Source organism: Erinaceus europaeus, chromosome 9, assembly GCF_950295315.1.
Source record: "Erinaceus europaeus chromosome 9, mEriEur2.1, whole genome shotgun sequence".
NCBI lineage: Eukaryota > Metazoa > Chordata > Mammalia > Eulipotyphla > Erinaceidae > Erinaceus > Erinaceus europaeus.
In genome coordinates, this window is record NC_080170.1 from 110,170,942 (window position 1) to 110,187,656 (window position 16,715).

Genomic DNA, 16,715 nt, shown 5'->3' on the forward strand with positions numbered 1-16,715 from the left:
TAATTAACCTGACTAAGATCACACAGCTATTAAGTGAAAAAAAGTTTTTAGAGTGTACATAGAATATCTAATATTACTTTATAACAATCTTGTCAAAGTAAAACTGTTCAGAAGTCTTGAGTAGTTTGCAATCAATGTATTCAATATAAAAGAACACAGGAAAGATGTTGACAGGTAACTAGTGAATGCATGTGTGAATGGAAGAGATGGGGGGCAATGGTAAGCAAGCAGAAGAGCATAAGAAAATGTAAACTGAAGAAAACCACTGTTACTGATCATGGTTGGCAGATCTCTCTTCCTTACATAGACAGATAGAGGAATGTTCACTGATTCATTAACCAGAAAATTATTAGGCACTTAACTATGTGCAACAGGAAGTGTTCAAGCCTACAGAATACAGAACACACAGTCACAGAGCCGCTCCTGGGCATCCAAGTTTCTGGATCAGTGTCAGATAAATACATTTAAAGTATCGGCATGTAAGTGAGTGTGTGTGTGTGTGTGTGTGTGTGTGTGTGTTTTAAATAAATTGCCTCGGGGGTATGTGCAAAAGCTTATTCTTATATAAATCTCCTTTTTATACAGCTGTTTAAGTAAAGGAGTAGAAGAATGTCTAGCTCCAAGAAATTTGAGACTAACACTTGGTGCAAAAGTAGGTGAGTTTCTTAAGTTGGTCAAGATGTTGGGTCATTGGATATTTCAATCTTCAGTAGAACTTTGAGCTCTTGGCCAAAAAAAAAAAAAAAAAAGTCAATCTATTAAGATCTAAATAAAGCAAAATGGACCTTTGATTCCCCAAGGTTCTGATTTGGAGCCCAACTCTTCTGTGGAGGAAAGGAGGAATAGGGCTAGATTTCCGTTATAAATAACCCAAGAGTTCAGTCAATAGCAATTTCATTTGAAACCCTTTAAGAAACCTGGGATAAGGCCAGACAGAGTAGAGAAACTCACTAGGCCAAATCAGGAGAACTGGACAATACCTATAGATGACTCCATTTTGCCTAACACAGAAACAAAATGGGTCAAGAGCAGCAAATGCAAGCCCCATCTGGAGGTCTATGCATCACCATTTCTTTTCTCCTGAATGCCATTCTGAAAGCAAACTTGACTTCTCTGTGCAGTATCTCCATATGCCCCCGCCTCAAAAACAGAAAGTCTTAGAATAAGGCTCCATAAAAATCGCCTCTCAGTCCATCCAATATCAGCTTTTCCCACAGAAGGTGATCTTACTTATCAATGTGTTTCTTCATCTCCTGGTGCGGCCTATTTCATGGGGCTACTGAGTGACCCAGGTGACAGGATGGACTAGCTAAGCACATTGGGAGATGATTGCACTTCCCCAATGTGAAGAAAAAACTCCATACCCAGAAGAGTGGAACACAGCTTACTAGTCCTATGCACAAAGAAAAGAGAAAGATGTATATAAATCCACAGGTAATTCTTCTTCTTCTAGCGTTTGCCCTTCTTCCGTAGCCAGTCAACAGCGTCCGGTTGAGCCTGATGTAAAGTTTCGAGACCTCCTTTGAATCTGGAGAGGTGGCAGTCGTTGACTATGTGGGTCATAGTCTGTCTGTAGCCACAGGGGCAGTTCGGGTCGTCTCTGGCTCCCCAGCGATGGAACATAGCGGCGCACCGGCCATGGCCTGTTCATTAGCGATTGAGGAGGGCCCAATCATAACGTGCTAGGTCAAAGCCGGGTTGACGCTTGCAGGGGTCTGTGATGAGGTGTTTGTTCTTGACCTCAGCTGACTGCCAACTCTGTTTCCAAGAGTCTGGAACAGAGAAGTTCAGTGTAGGCGTAGGGGACCAGATTGGGTGACGAGACGTCAAGCGTTGGACAGGGTGGGCGAAGATATCCGTGTATATTGGCAGGTCCGGTCGAGAATAGACACAGGAAATGAACTTAGATGATGCCGCATCCCGACGAATATCTGGCGGGGCGATGATGCTAAGAACTGGCAGCCATGGAACCAGGGTGGAATGGATGGTTCCAGAAATTATCCTCATGGAGGAATATAATTTGGAATCGACCAAGTGGACATGGGGGCTACGGAACCATCCTGGGGCACAGTATTCTGCAGTGGAATAGCATAATGCCAGAGATGATGATCGTAGTGTGGAAGCGCTCGCGCCCCATGAGGAGCTGGCCAGTCTTGCAATGATGTGATTCCTCGCGCCCACCTTTGCTGCAGTTTTTATGAGATGTTTGTGAAATGACAGAGTGCGATCGAGAGTAACGCCAAGATAGACTGGCTGGGCTTCATGCCGGATTCTCATATCGCCAAGCTGCACATTAAGCTCACGCGAGGCCGAGGCATGGTGTAGATGGAAAACAGATGATACCGTTTTTGCAGTGCTAGGGATTAGTCGCCATTTTTTACAGTAATCAGATATCAGAGACATGTCTTTCGTGAGTGTTTCTTCGAGGATGTCGAACTTGGATGCCTGAGTTGCACAGCAGATGTCATCGGCGTAGATGAACTTCCTTGAAGAAGTTTCTGGGAGGTCATTGATGTAAATATTAAATCAGATGGAGACTTGTCTCAAGTGGCCTCCCCCAGGGCTCTGTTCTGGCTCCTACGCTATTTAATATTTACACAGGTAATCATTCAGTTTATATAGAATCAAACTCAAACCCAAACTCCTTGCCTGGTTTTCAATCAAGGTACTCTCCAAGATATTTCTAACCTTCTTTAGGATTAGCTCACTCTATCTCTTTAATACCTATCAATCTCCTGTCAAACTAACTGTCTCATGACTCAGGAACTCAGAATATAGACTTGTTCTTTAACCTCAGTTTGTTGGACTGGTTCCACTTCCTAGAATGTCTTTATCCTACATGTCTATAGAATCAAAACTACTTCAACGCAACCTCCTCCAAGCAGGAAAACGCTGACTTTTCCTGTTGTAAATTACTCTACTTAATCTAAGTGTTTTTGTCATTTTTATTTGTAATTCATAGTCTAGTAATTTATATTTTCCTGCATTTTTGTCAGTTCCTTGAGAGCAAGGAATATGTTTATTTCCTCTTTGTCTCACTAAGCAAACGATAAAAAGCAATGACTAAGATTTACTGAGCACTAAATACGTCAGATCACCTTTAGCCCCCACAGCTAGCTAAGAATGTAGATGCCGGTATTTATCTCATTTTTCATATGAGCAAATGGTGGCCTAAACAAATTCATAAAGCTGTCCATATATGCAGATACAAAAAACTGAGGTCTACTGGAAACCGAGGATTTCAAATCTAAATCTATGACTATTCATAGATTCATCTATTCATGTCTCCACTTATTGGATGTTCTTAGCACAGAAAGTGCTCAATGACTGCAGTTAACCAAGTGTATGGACAAATGAGTTAATGAAGAAAGTATGAGTTTTCAGTCCTATTTTTTCCTTCCTATCACTAAACTTTCCATTTCCCTTCAGACAGTGGCTACTTCATGAAATGTTGCTGAGTTAAAGACTGAAGAGATGTTGGAGGACTTTTGACTCTAGCCTTAAATAAGGAGTCTTCCATTCTTTCAACATTTATTCATCACCACCTCTTTTTTTTTCTTTTTCTTTCTTTCTTTTTTTTTTTATTATTAACATGTGCGATCAACCAGGTGCACCACCACCAGGCCCCACCACTCCTTTTTAAAATATCGATTGAAAGACTGATACATGTTGAGGTGTTGTTATTGGGATAAAGAGTAAGCCAGTCATGAGCCCTTGTCTTTGAGTATTTTCATTTTGGCAAGATGGAGACTGAGTAACGTTTTTCATATCTAAGAAGAGACACATAACTCAAGCTCAGGGGATGACCAATAGAGCCTTAAAATATAACAAGTAAGGTAATGATGAACATGGAAAGGTCTTTTCCTGAAAAGGAAATTCAGCTAAAGAGCATAAAGAATAACCAGATGACTCACCCATCAAAATAGGAAGCTCTGTCTCATAAGGAAGATGGTGGCAGTGAGGTGGCAGAAACCACGAAGACCCTGTTCAAACACTAAACCACATGTGTGGTAAGACTTCACTCTTGCTATTTCAATTACCGTCTATGATGTGGAGGCCTGCTCACTGGCCAGGGCTCCTGAGAGGGAAAGCAACCTTGCGGTAGCAGAGTCCAGTTGCTTCAAGTCACTGCTTCACTCTGAGAGAAGTCCCCTCATATTCTAGCTCTGCTACAGAAGTAAAAAAAAAAAAAAAAAGTCTTCCACTTAAGAAAAAACAGAAAGGAGAGACACAAAGTAAAACTGGAGCTGTGTTTGGTATATTGCAACAAATAAAAGACTCTGGAGAAAGAGTGGAGGGTGGAGTTGGGGCAGACTTTGGGGTACTGGTGCATGATGGTAGGGGTGAATCAAGTTGGGGATGAGGGTATTCTGAAGACGCCTATCATGGGGAGATGAGAAATTGTACCCATGTATCAGCCCCTGTACTGCAAACTATTAACCCCCCTACCCTACAAAATGATTAAAAAAGTCTTCTTTCACCAAGGTGCTAAGAGAACAAAATAGTTAATAGTGTAAAGGGCTCAGAACAATGTCTGAGTTTGATGAAGCTCTCTTCTTACTGTGTTCTTGCCATTGATTCCAGTTGCTTGCAAATCTAAACTAGAAAAAAAATGCCCCCCCCCCCAAAAAAAAAAACCCATGAGTTTGAAAAAGGAAAGAAAGGACAGATACATCTCTTGCATATGAAATAGAAGTAGAAATCAGATATCTTGCATCTTATAACAGTTTCATTCATGAGATGATAATGTTCCCATCATTCTAAATCTGTCCTCTCTAAAGTATCCTATAATTAATTCTCCTCTGTAGAAGAACTCCATGAGTTCTTCTGATAATGATGTTCCATATTTGTGAACTCTCACCCCAAATTTTTTAAAGTCTCTTAAAATGACTCTGATAAAATTTTATAATTATCTTTGCCAGGCATTGCACCAACCAAGATCCCTTACTAATTTTTAAACTAGAAAGGAGATATTTTAACATTAAAGTAAATGTTGGCTTAATTTATATATTGTTTTTCAATTTAAAACATCAGAATGCCTGTTTTTAAAAGGAATACATTCAGGAAAAAAATCTAAAGTATACAAGGAATTTGTAACCAGATGCTGAACTAGGCTTTACTGTAAAATGCTCTGATTTTAAAGGGCTTACTTTTTAAAAAATTATTATTATATTTATTTATTGGTTAGAAACAGCCAGAAATTGAGAGGGAAGGAGGAGACAGACAGAGAGACACCTGCAGCCCTGCTGCACCACTCGCAAAGCCTTCCCCCTGCAGGTGGGGGCCAGGGACTTGAACCCGGGTAGTTTCGCACTGTAACATGTCGCTCAACCAGGTGTGCCACCACCCAGCCCCTAGAGGCTTACTTTGTCCTGATTTCTATAAGATGCATTAAGTAGGAAGAACACACCAATAATTGGAGGGATATTGCCCACATTGACTGATGATATGACTCTAAGTTGAAATAGCCTAGGAATTTCAGGGAAATATCTTAAATTTAGTCCATATCAGCAACTGCCATATGAATTTCAAAGAGCTCTTCCTGTAATAGAGAGACCATCAAACTCTGAACATACTCAACATTTTGTAGAAAATAGTAGAGTACTTGGCCAGGAGTTGGGAGACTTGTGGCATAGTTCTGACTTCCTCTCAAATGGGCTCTTTCAATGCCCATGTGCAGCAGAGAAGCAATTACAGAGGCCAGATTTTCCTCCTTCTGCACCCCATAGAGATCTTTAGTTCATATTCCCAGAAGGATAAAAAATAGGGAACTTTACAAAGGAGGGGATGGGATACAGAACTCTGGTGGTGAGAATTGTATGGAACTGTACCCCTCTTATCCCACAATCTTGTTGATGATTATTAAATAACTAATAAAAAGAGGGAAGAGCTCTTGAATCAATTATTTCCTTGGGTTTTTGTTTTAAGATGAGGTCTGGTAAAACTTTTTCTGGGAATATTTCTGTTCTAAACTTGTAATAAGAAATAAATCTGTAACTTTCTGACAGGTATAGGTTCAAAACAGGGACAAAACCCTGTATAAATGACTAAGATGGGGAGAGAAACTATCCATTTTGTATTGGGGAAGTATGAATTCACATGATTTGCTAAGAGCTAAAATCAAAGTAGATCAGAACAACTTGCTTTCCCTGTGACCAAGGAAAGATTTCCACACAAGCCTTATCATCAACATCTAAGATGTCATTTGTAAGTCTTTTTTCCAGTGCTGGAAAAAGATGGACACGACGAGCAGCATCTAACTTTGTCTTGGCTTATATCTGGATCAAGAACTGTGGTATAGTCTGTGATCACGGACCTGTTAACATCTACTGAGGTTACCAACTCTACACTGCCCTAAATCTCTTTGGAAGTGCTACCTTGCTGGGACTAATTCCTTCCTATAATTAATACAATATAGAAGCTAATTAATTTCTGAATATGACCAATCACATGACTAACTACCTCAGGAAGCAAGAAGTTTCTAGACCTGGAGAGGAATAGCAAGAAATCAGTGAGCATTTCATTAAGGGTATTGTGTTGGCAATTCAGATATAGAATAAAGTCTAAAGTCCTCTGAACTCAACGTTTTCATAATTTGATGATTCTACCCATTTTCATCAGAATAACTCTGGGCATGTATATGATGTTTTTTATATTTATAAAAAAGGAAATTTACTTTTCAACCCAGCTTAGGAAGAGAAAAAGTCAAATCTACATATGGGCTGATTGAGTTTTTTAGTATCAAATACACCAATATTTCAAGATTTTGAGCTATGATGTTTTGGATTAATGAATTCCTATTACACATGCATGGCAGCACTGTAAAGAAATTTTAGTAAGGTTTGACATGCTCAAACCTGGACTTGGAAAACAGGAAGGGACAATATGACCTTGTTAAAGTGTTCGCTGTCAGGCCTGACAATTTTTTATCTGCCTACTTCTCCCTGGATCTTCTCAGAATCTCTGATCCTGTCTTGGTTTATGCCTAGTTCAGTGTCCAAAGTGTTGCTCTATAATTAATATACTCCTGTTTCACTTGGCACAGTGTCTGTTCTAACTCAGATGTTAAAGGGTTGCACTTCCTTCAAATGTTCTATTTCCCAGCTATTTCCCAACTGATCCTGTATTAATCAATGGATCAGTTTAATCACTCATGCACTGATTCCACACTGGCTAGTGATCGCAGGCTTTATCTTATGCCAGGCTGATCTTTCCTTGATCCAAATGCAGACTGACCACTTGCAAGGAAGTGTGCAGAAAACTGAAATGCAGCAAGGAAAACACCATGTCAAATGCCCATGTTCATAGGAGAGACAATGTGTACATCATCCATCCACATCTGGTTGGGTCTCGGTTTAAACTGGGGTGTGGAGAGTGACTCAGGAGTTACAGAATGGCACAGTAAAGAAGCTGCTACAAGGATTTCTTGCCCTGTCTTCACCCCTTTGAAGACCCTATACCCCCCTCATTTCTGATTTTTGCTTTTCACTCTGTGTTGCCTCTTTGGTTGGATTGAACACTGGTAGATGTGACAGCTTAGTCTATGTGGATCAAGAATGGTTTGGAATCTTTACAGGACTCACCCTGGCTTCAGGCAGAACCCAGGACAGGGGAGAGAGGCCCATCCCTAGGAGGATTGTATCTGAAAGGCCAGGTTCATGCTTGTTAATGCAGGTTGGGGTGTTGTGGCCTGACTTGCTCTAGTGTTCTCTGTTAAGAACCACAGATGGTAACATCATGACTGAAGAGAAGGACTCATGCTTCTAGTCTTGCCTGCTCCTGTCTGGTGCCGCTGTGATCTCTTCTGTTTCAAGAAAACTACTTGGCTCTAAGTGAAAACTTAAATCTCAATAGCCATCCTCCTTACAAACACTATAATTATATCTCTTTCTTTTTGTCTTAATTCTGCTTCCTCTGTCATCCTTTTGGTTGATTGGGTTATGGTACTTGCTCACCAAGGAGTTTAAACACTTAACATCATAGTCAGAAAAGAAATCCAAACACAAGGACTTTGAATCTGTTGATTACAAAAGAGGGGAAGTGATACCAGCCATTTGGGTAAGTGGTGACATCAAAGTGAAGCCTGGGTTCTCTTCCCTACAATGTGGATAAGATTTTGGTTTTCTGTTTTTTTGCTCCAAGAAGATTAAACAACAGAGATTTCCAGGAAAAGAATGGCTTTTCCTTTTACTCTATTTTCTTTTATCAGTTCATTCATTAGCACAAACATTTGATAACTAAAAGCAAGTGTATTTTGAGGAGAGATCTAATACTATAAAGAATCAATAGTAAAACTATAATTAATGAAAATTATAATATCTAAGTGTCTTTATAAATACTCTGTTGACCTTCAGCGAGGTTTAGAAGGACAAATGTAAATATTATTACAGCTTTTCATGAAGAAAACAAGACCAGAAAATAAATGTCTTTCACAGCACTATGTACCTGGTAAATAGAATTACCAAACAAAGTCACTTTTCAATTTTAGATTCAGGTTGTTTTTTTGTGTGTGTGTTTTTCTTTTTCCCTATATTTTACTGCCTTTTCCCACACAATGATTTCTTAGATTAAGTCTTCAGACTCTTGAATTGAGTCTATGAAGTTACTACAAGGACTAATAAAAAACAACTCTCAAGAAGTTGTATTCTTTCTTTTCTTTTTCTTTTCAGTATCTCTGTATCAAGGGAAAAGATCATTTTTTAAAATACTTCTTTAAACACCTACTGGCCTACAATTTCTGTTAAAGTTAACAATAAAATCCCGTCCAAACCATACTCATTTCAGTTTGCCTAGCCTGTTACTTAACTGAGTGGCTGTTATATGCAGGTTTTCTGGGGGGAAAAACTAGTTGTGAGATTTCTGTTGTGAATCAGGAACCCATTGTAGACAGACACATAGCTGTTATCAGTAAGAGACATGATACACAGAGCATACATTAATCTGGTTGGCACTGCCAGAGCTTTTGCTAGGCAGGTCTGGTCTATTTGGTCTCTGCCTGGACTATCTCTGTGATGCTGGGGAGACCTGAGGCTCATCAGAGGTTGGAACTGCTGCTATGGACTGCCCAGGGTCTTGAAGAAAGCTCATCAACTTAGTATGTCTACCTGTGGGAAAAATTTTCTAGCTCCTACTAGGTAGGGTGAATAATAAGAGACCTGTTCTCCTTTCTCAGCCATTATCTGCATCAGCATATTAAAATGAGCCATGGAGAGACCTTGTTGAGATCAGAGCCAAAAGTAAGATCAGGGAGGGGCACATTTCTGCTTCTCTTCAGGTTCTATGTACCAACTTATCTGACTGTGGATTTCAGTGTTCCTATTTTCAAGTGAGGAGTTTGATTTTAATTTATTTTTATAATTTTTTTTTTATCGGAGCACTGCTCATCTTTGGCTTATGGTGGAACTGGGAATTAGACCTGAGACCTTGAAGCCTCAGGCTTTAGAGTCTTTTGAATAAGCACAATATCATCGTTCTAGTTCTAAGTGAGGAGTTTGGACTCCATGTAATCTTTGCCGCTTCTGGACCTGGCATCTTCTGATTCTATCTGGAATATCAAATTTTGGTTTGAACATGCTTAACCAAAAGATTGTCAAGCTTCTTGTCATGGTTTTATCTCTCACCATGTTGTCAGGATGACAGAGGACAGAAGGCCCAGCTCCTCTTTACTGCAGTGTTTAGGGGGTCTCACTGGTAACATCTATCATACCCTCAAATCTCTTGTTCTAGCAACGACTCTAGGCTCTGGAAAAAAGTGCACACACCTTACAGAAAACCTTTTAAATCGGAGGCCTTTAGAAAGAAGGAAGAGACTCACAGGGAATGTGAAATCCAGGCAGTTCCTGAGGTGGACTTGAACTCCTGTCCAGGCAGACACCAGTGAGGAGAGCCTGTTCCATAGCAGAACCACTCTGGCTATTTCTCTCTTTAAGCACTTAACTGGATAAGATCATGCCTTCTGTTCATATCTCTTACAATTCAGCTAGTAAAATCTACACTCCGTTTATCGATTTACACTAAATGACTGTCCTCTGGCGGCTTCCTCTCCTAGGACATCCTGACTTCTCCCACCTGGTCTCTTCCTCGTGACTAGTATTATAATAATTGCTTCCAAAATACTAAGATTTTTCTTTAAAGAAACAAATATGAGATAAAAGAAGAAATACACAGGGGCCAGGTGTTGGTGTACGCAGTTGAAAGTACATGTTATCATGCTCAAGGATCTGGGATTGAACACCTTCTCCTCACCTCCAGGAGGGAAGCTCCACGACCAGTGAAGCAGGTCTATAGGTGTTTTTCTTTCTATCTCCCCGCCCCCATCCTTCCTTCTCAAATTTTCTCTGTCCTATCCAATAAAAGAATGAATGAATGAATGAATGAATGAATGAATGAATGAATGAGAAAGAGAAAGAAACAGGGAAAAAATGGCCACCAGGAGTGGTGAATTCATGCTGATGGCACAGAGCCCTAGCAATAACCCTGCTGGCAGAATAAGTAAGTAAGTAAATAAATAAATAAATAAACATTAACAATTCAACAATTTCTGACCCAGATACCTGTTTCATGTACAGAATTAGAAATCAATTAAGAAAAAAAAAAGGGAAGGTGAAATAGCTCACTTGCAAAGCTTTTCCATGTGTGACCCAGGTTTCGGTCCAGCCCTCATTGTACTGAAAGAAGCTTTGGTTCTGTGGTTTGTCCCCCTTTATCTCTCTTCCTCCCTCTCTTCTTTCTGTCTGTATCTTGTATCCAAAAATAAAACTATCTCATCACTCAGAAATATCCACTATGAACACTTTGATGATTTTCTTCCCAGTAGGTTCTTTTCTATACACATTCATGCCTATTAATGACCAATACTGTTTCACTGGGCCTTCAAAGGGGTTTTGTCACTATGTATCTTTGACTTTTCCTAGTGGTGTAAGATCTAATTTTAAGAAATCCTTCATTACATATCACCTGTGGTGGTTCTCTTTCCTACTTGAAACCTGACTGGCACAGAGACTTTTGCTGAACTGTCTAAGAGAAGTGCCAAATCTGCATTTGGTATTGATTGTGCTTGGTATTGATTGTGCCCTAGAAGAGGATTTTGAGGCATTGGATGGCATGTCCCTAAACAGCTCAGGGCTTTTAAAATAACAGCCCTTGACTATGACATTTAACTTTTGTTGACAGATGCTGTGCACATCAGCCACTGTGCTAAGGGATTTACACACACAGTATTACTTAGTCCCAACAACTTTGGCTACAAGCACATCACTGTTTTCAATGTTTGATGAGCAAACTGAGGCTCAGGAAAGTTACATGACCCAAGGTGGCGTAATTACCAAGGGGCAGAATCAGGATCCAAACCCAGGCAGTTTGGTTCAAGTGCACACTTAGGGATTCACAGCTGTGTTACACGCTATCAGATCAAGCTGAAGAGGCCTGACATGGTGGACAATGGCTTGTACCATAGAGTTGATAAACTTATGAGGCCATCTCTGCTGAGAGGAAGGTGTGTGTTTGTGTGTGTGTGTGTGTGTGTGTGTGCTGAAGTGAGCACACGCTGTTCAGACAGATGGGGGGGCATCCTGCACTTACAATGGGCAGCCACAACCCCCCTGGACTCATCACTTTCCGGTCTAAGCATCTGAGTTCTCATCTGTAAAAGAAAGATAACAGTATCAGCCATAGAGGTTGTGGTGATGATTGTGAATGATAACACATCACAAGTGCCGGGCATGTTTCTAGGCACGTAAAAAATGTTAATAGCCTTTAGTTAAATCTGAATCTGAGTAGAATGTTTCCAAGTTAAGGTCTGGCTTTAAGTCTTATGTTAAATATCTTTGAATGTAATTCTAGGACCCTGCTATTATTCCTAGTTTTTCATCTTTCTAAGAGGTGACTGGAGGGGATGCTCTCTAGGATCCTGTCTAGGATTTAGGGCCTCCTGTTAGACTCAAGAGGAAGGAATGTGCTGATGTAGTGTTGCCTTCTCCAATCGCTCTGAAACAAGGCCAAAATTTTCAGAGTACAACGTGTTCCTCCTTTGCTGCCCCACCCCTGTCCCTGTGGATGTTCCTGACTAGATTCAAGCACTTGGAGTTTTCAGAAATGCCTGTGGTGTAACGAAAATCACAAACAATTCTTAGAAGGAGTGAGAGTGAGGCCTTTGACCGCCAGGATGCAATTGTTTTAGTAAAGCCCTTCTAGGAAAAGGATCACAGCTTATTTTGCAGAGAGGTTTCCCAATGGTGAAAGAACAGAACCTTTTGCCTTGCTCCAGTGAATACAACTGGGGACTTATGGAGCCAGATGACTTCTTGGCTCCCTATACTTGATGGTTTGTGATTCTGTTGTAAGACAACCAGTAGGGTTTTAGCTGAAGCACTAAGCACTTGGGAAAGTGGAGAAGTGATGTGCTTCTCACACTAACGATGCCTCGTTAGCCTCCATCAGGGAGACACAAGCTGTGAGTTGGAGAGGGCAAACAAGTTTAGTTAGAATTTTTCAGAAACAATAATCTAGAGTTTCCTCCTTATCACCTGACTGTTACTCCCTCTCACCTCAGCTAATGTCATCTCCTCCTCTCCCAAACTCCGGACTAATGAGTGGCCCCAAATTAAGTCACTGACCCTCTCCTGTTCCTATGAGTGTTGTGTGTATGTGTGTGTCTGTTGGAGGAGGGTGTGTCACTTAAGTTTACAGATTTAATAGCAACTCAGCCTTTTCAACTCCTAATTTCTAGCTCCAGTTTGGATTTCCCTCTGGAACTCCAGGCTCAGAAATCCAGTGACCTTCTCCACCATCTGTCTTTTGTCTATTTGGCTTCCCTCACTGAACACATCAAAGCTACAATTCTTGATGTGCCCCTAGACCTTTATGATTCACCTACAGCCTGTCCGTTTTTGATAAATAATAATCTGATTTGTTACAGTTGCTCAGGTCAAAGCAATTGGAGCTCTGCTTGACTCTTGTTTCTCCTAACCCACCTCCAAACTACCAGTAATGCTGTTGTCTCTGCCTTAACAAAACTTAGAGTTCAAACACATCTCACCCTTTTCCAATCCAAGCCACCAACATTTCTCTCCAGGCTTATTATAATAGCTGCCAAATCGTCTCTATATGGCTACCTTGCCCGTCTCAACAGATTAGTCAGAGGGATTCTGTAAAGATAAAATGCTGACCCTGGCAAATACATCAGCGATCTTCCATCTTGCCCAGAGTAAAAAACAGTTTGGGTTTTCTGAAATGTCTGTGGTCATTTCATAGTCATATTCCAATGCCCTACAGCATGCACACAATGTACTCTCCTCTTCTCTCTCCCCTCCTCTCCTACTGTTCATCCTCTTTCACTATATTCTAGCTGCATCAGCCTCCTCATTCTTCCTCCAACACACCAGGCATACTCCAGCTCAGAATCCTAGTGTTTGCAGTCTGTGCTGACTGGTGCTCTTCAGCCCATATCCAAGAAGTTCTCTGCCCCATCCCTTTGCAGTCTTTCATGTAGTCTGCTCAGTGCTGCCTTCCCTGGCCCCACATTTCACTGTTTCCTTCCCCTCACACATAGTATGTAGAGAAAAAGGTAGTGGAACACAGTTGAAGAGACAGAGGGGGTAGTTGGCCAAAGACTTCATGGAAAAGCCTTGGTTTGAATGTCCCTTTGAACCACAAGGTGAATCTAACTGATCAAAAGCTGAGAAAGGAGTGTAGGGCAGAGACGGACAGACAACAAAGACTGAAGGTGAGGACGAAGAGGTCTGACTCACTTGCTTACTTTCCATCAGCTTTTCCCTTCCTGGTTTTATTTCTTGCAGAAAAACCATTGTCTGCCCTCTGCATGTAGCAAAAACCCCACAGTTGCTTGGTTTAATAGAAAGCTCATGGGTGGAAGTCAGAGTCACAGACCTGAATCTAGAAGCGTGACCTTGGAGTAGCCACTTAACCTCTCTAACCCTCTGCTTGTTCATCTGTCAGAGGATAAGAGCACTGACTTGTGTTCTCTTGGGGCTGTTGTGCAGATGAGATGAGCTAACGAATGGGAAAATGTTTCACATTCTGAAAGTGAGCGGGGATTAGTGAATGCATGAGCGCGTGTGCTACTGAAGTAATGACTTAGTCTCACATGCAGATGATTGACTTTAGTGGCAAGGAAAGAAGGAAAGGGGATTTCCATACCAGTGACTAGTTCAGAAACCCTTCATGTGGGCTTTCAAATATGGCGGGAGGGTTCTTGGAAGTCCCTGGAAGATGTACTTTCCTTAAGGATGTGACAAATATCTAAATGAGCTATTATTTACTCCCTGTATACCAGGCTCTGGGGATTGCTTCACTTTCATCCTTACTTTTGTGAGCTGACTATTACAATACTAAAATTGAGGCTAAGAGAAGCTAAGTAGTTTGTTTATAGTCATACAGGTATTTGGTGTCAGTCCTCAGATACCAGCTTCTTCTCAGGGGTCAGTGCCCTGTCTTTAAGCTATCTTCCAGAAAACATGAAGCAAATAATTCAGCAGTGATAGTGATAGCTCAGCCACCAGATTTTGGGCAAGCCATTAACATACAACTCTAATATCAAGGGCCCTGGCAGATAATAGATTCTGAACTAATAAAAAAAATTTTTTTAAGTGAAATGGGAGGTGGGTCTGTTATCTCTGAATCCAAACCCTTCGCTAAACCCCTGGCTTATTCTCTGAATGGTTTCTCTCAGCAGCATGTGGTAATAATTTAGAGAGATACCAGCCTTTTGAGCTAATTTTTCAGTAAGAGTTTGAGAATAAAATAGCTGGGGGCGATGCCCAATGGTCTTTCTAAGTATCAGGATTTTTTTTTTTTTAAGCAGCAGCCTAAGAAATGACACAGCTTTTTGGATGATTAGCCATCCCGGGTTAGATTTTAACTGGCAACAGACACTTTTGCAGCAATTGGCTTGCCACCTGGCATGTGCTAGAGGCTGAGTCAACATTCCCTGATGCTACGCAGGTATCTGTCTCTATGTGTGAGCATAGCTAGTGTGGTCATGGGTCTGGTTCTTGGTAATCATGTTTGTAAGGTCATTTGGATGACTGATAGATGTACAAGTGGATGGAGATATCGGTCTCCTAAGTTGAAGAAATGAGAAAACAAAAAACAAAACAACAACAACAAATCCAACCTGTAGTAGTGCACAGAATGCTGATTGAAAGTTGGTGTTTAAATTTATGCATGAGAAGTTTCATAGACTACCTACTGAGTATTTGTGAACGGAAATGGTTGGGGGGAAGTTACCTCTTTGCACTAGCCTCAGATAACCATATATATATATATATATATATATATATATATATATATATATATATATGTGTGTGTGTGTGTGTGTGTGTGTGTGTGTGTGTGTGTGTGTGTGTGTGTGTGTGTATATAATTTAAAATGAGCAGTTTTGTTTGTGAGAACCATTTGGACTCAGAGGCAAAGGAGAACCGTTTTCCCTCTGGTTGGAAATTTGGATTCAGAGCTGCCAATCACAGACTACTGGGGCAAAGAAAACCAGGACCACTAGGCACACTTTGCTGTTTTAGTTTGCATGGTTGAGCTGCATAAAAGAAGGTAACAGTGATTCACAGAAAGGCTTTAAGAAAAAGTAATAATAAAAAAAATACCTCCTTCCCTTGCCTTGTAGGTCTGTGTAGGTGCTGTGGGAATTCTGAAAGATGGATCTTTGCAGAAACCTTGGAGTTGAGCCATAGTGTGAGGTGAGAAGCATGGGCTCAGGATTTAACTCAGCAGGAATTTGAATCCCACTCATCTGCTTTTTATCTCTGGGAGGCTAATTCATTTGGAACCTTTGTTTTGGTGGTGGTGTTGGGGGTGGGGGGGTGTGGCTTTACCACTCTGAGCTGACTTTTTCAGATATTGAAAGGTATTCCCTCTGTCTCTCTGTCCCTACCTTTCAATATCTGAAAAGGTCAGCCCAGAGAAACAGAAGGAAAGAGAGAATGTTATACCACAGCACTGAAGCCCCCCCCCCCATATGTAGTGGGAGCAGGGCTAAACCTGGGTCATGTAAATAGCAAAGAGGCCCCTCTCCTAGGTGAGCTCACTTCCCAGGCTGATGTAACAGCTCTTGCGGATACTGTACCTTCTGTCCTGTGTGTGACTCGGATTCAAACATCCAATGGCACTTCAGTGTTGTGGCCTCCTTCAGTTTCTGCCTCTCTACCTTTCTCTCTATATATTTAAAAGAAGAAGACAGAGAAGGAGAAGGGGAGGGGAAAGGGAAGGGGGGAGGGAGAGAAAGAGGAGGAGGAGGAAGAAGAAGATGACACATGCCTAAAGCTGGTAAGATAGCCAACCTGGGTAGTGTGCCTGCTTTGTCATAAGCTCCACCTGGGATTCCAGTCTGGCCCTCACCACACTAAAGAAAGTTTCAGTGCTGTAGTATTTCTCCCTGTCTCCCTCTGTCTCTCAGTTCCTTATCTGAAAGAGCTGGTTTAGGGTGGTGAAGCTCTAGTAGTAATGAGAGAGACACAGAGAGAAAGAGAGAGAGAGAGAGAGAGAGAGAGACTCTTCCTTATACTTGTCAACTTAAAAATCAAGTGGAAACTTCCCAATGTTCACACCTTCCATTCTCCCTCCTCTGGCACTAAAAGCTTTAGCCATCTTATCTCTCCTTTTTCTTGTCTTCTTTTAAATGTTGCCATTCGAGACTGAGGTCATGACTCTCCTAAAAGTCTTCATCAAATCCAGAAGACAGCAGG

At 41.1% G+C, this 16,715-nt stretch overlaps 1 long non-coding RNA gene across 1 annotated transcript in view; it reads right to left on the reverse strand.

The window, feature by feature from the left end:
- LOC132540253 (uncharacterized) overlaps positions 1–11,681 on the reverse strand; it is a 32,712-nt gene extending 21,031 nt beyond the window's left edge. Inside the window, exon 1 of the long non-coding RNA XR_009551459.1 lies at positions 11,581–11,681. This is a non-coding gene — a long non-coding RNA (uncharacterized LOC132540253). The remainder of the gene's footprint in view (positions 1–11,580) is intronic.
- Between the last annotated feature and the right edge of the window lie 5,034 nt (positions 11,682–16,715).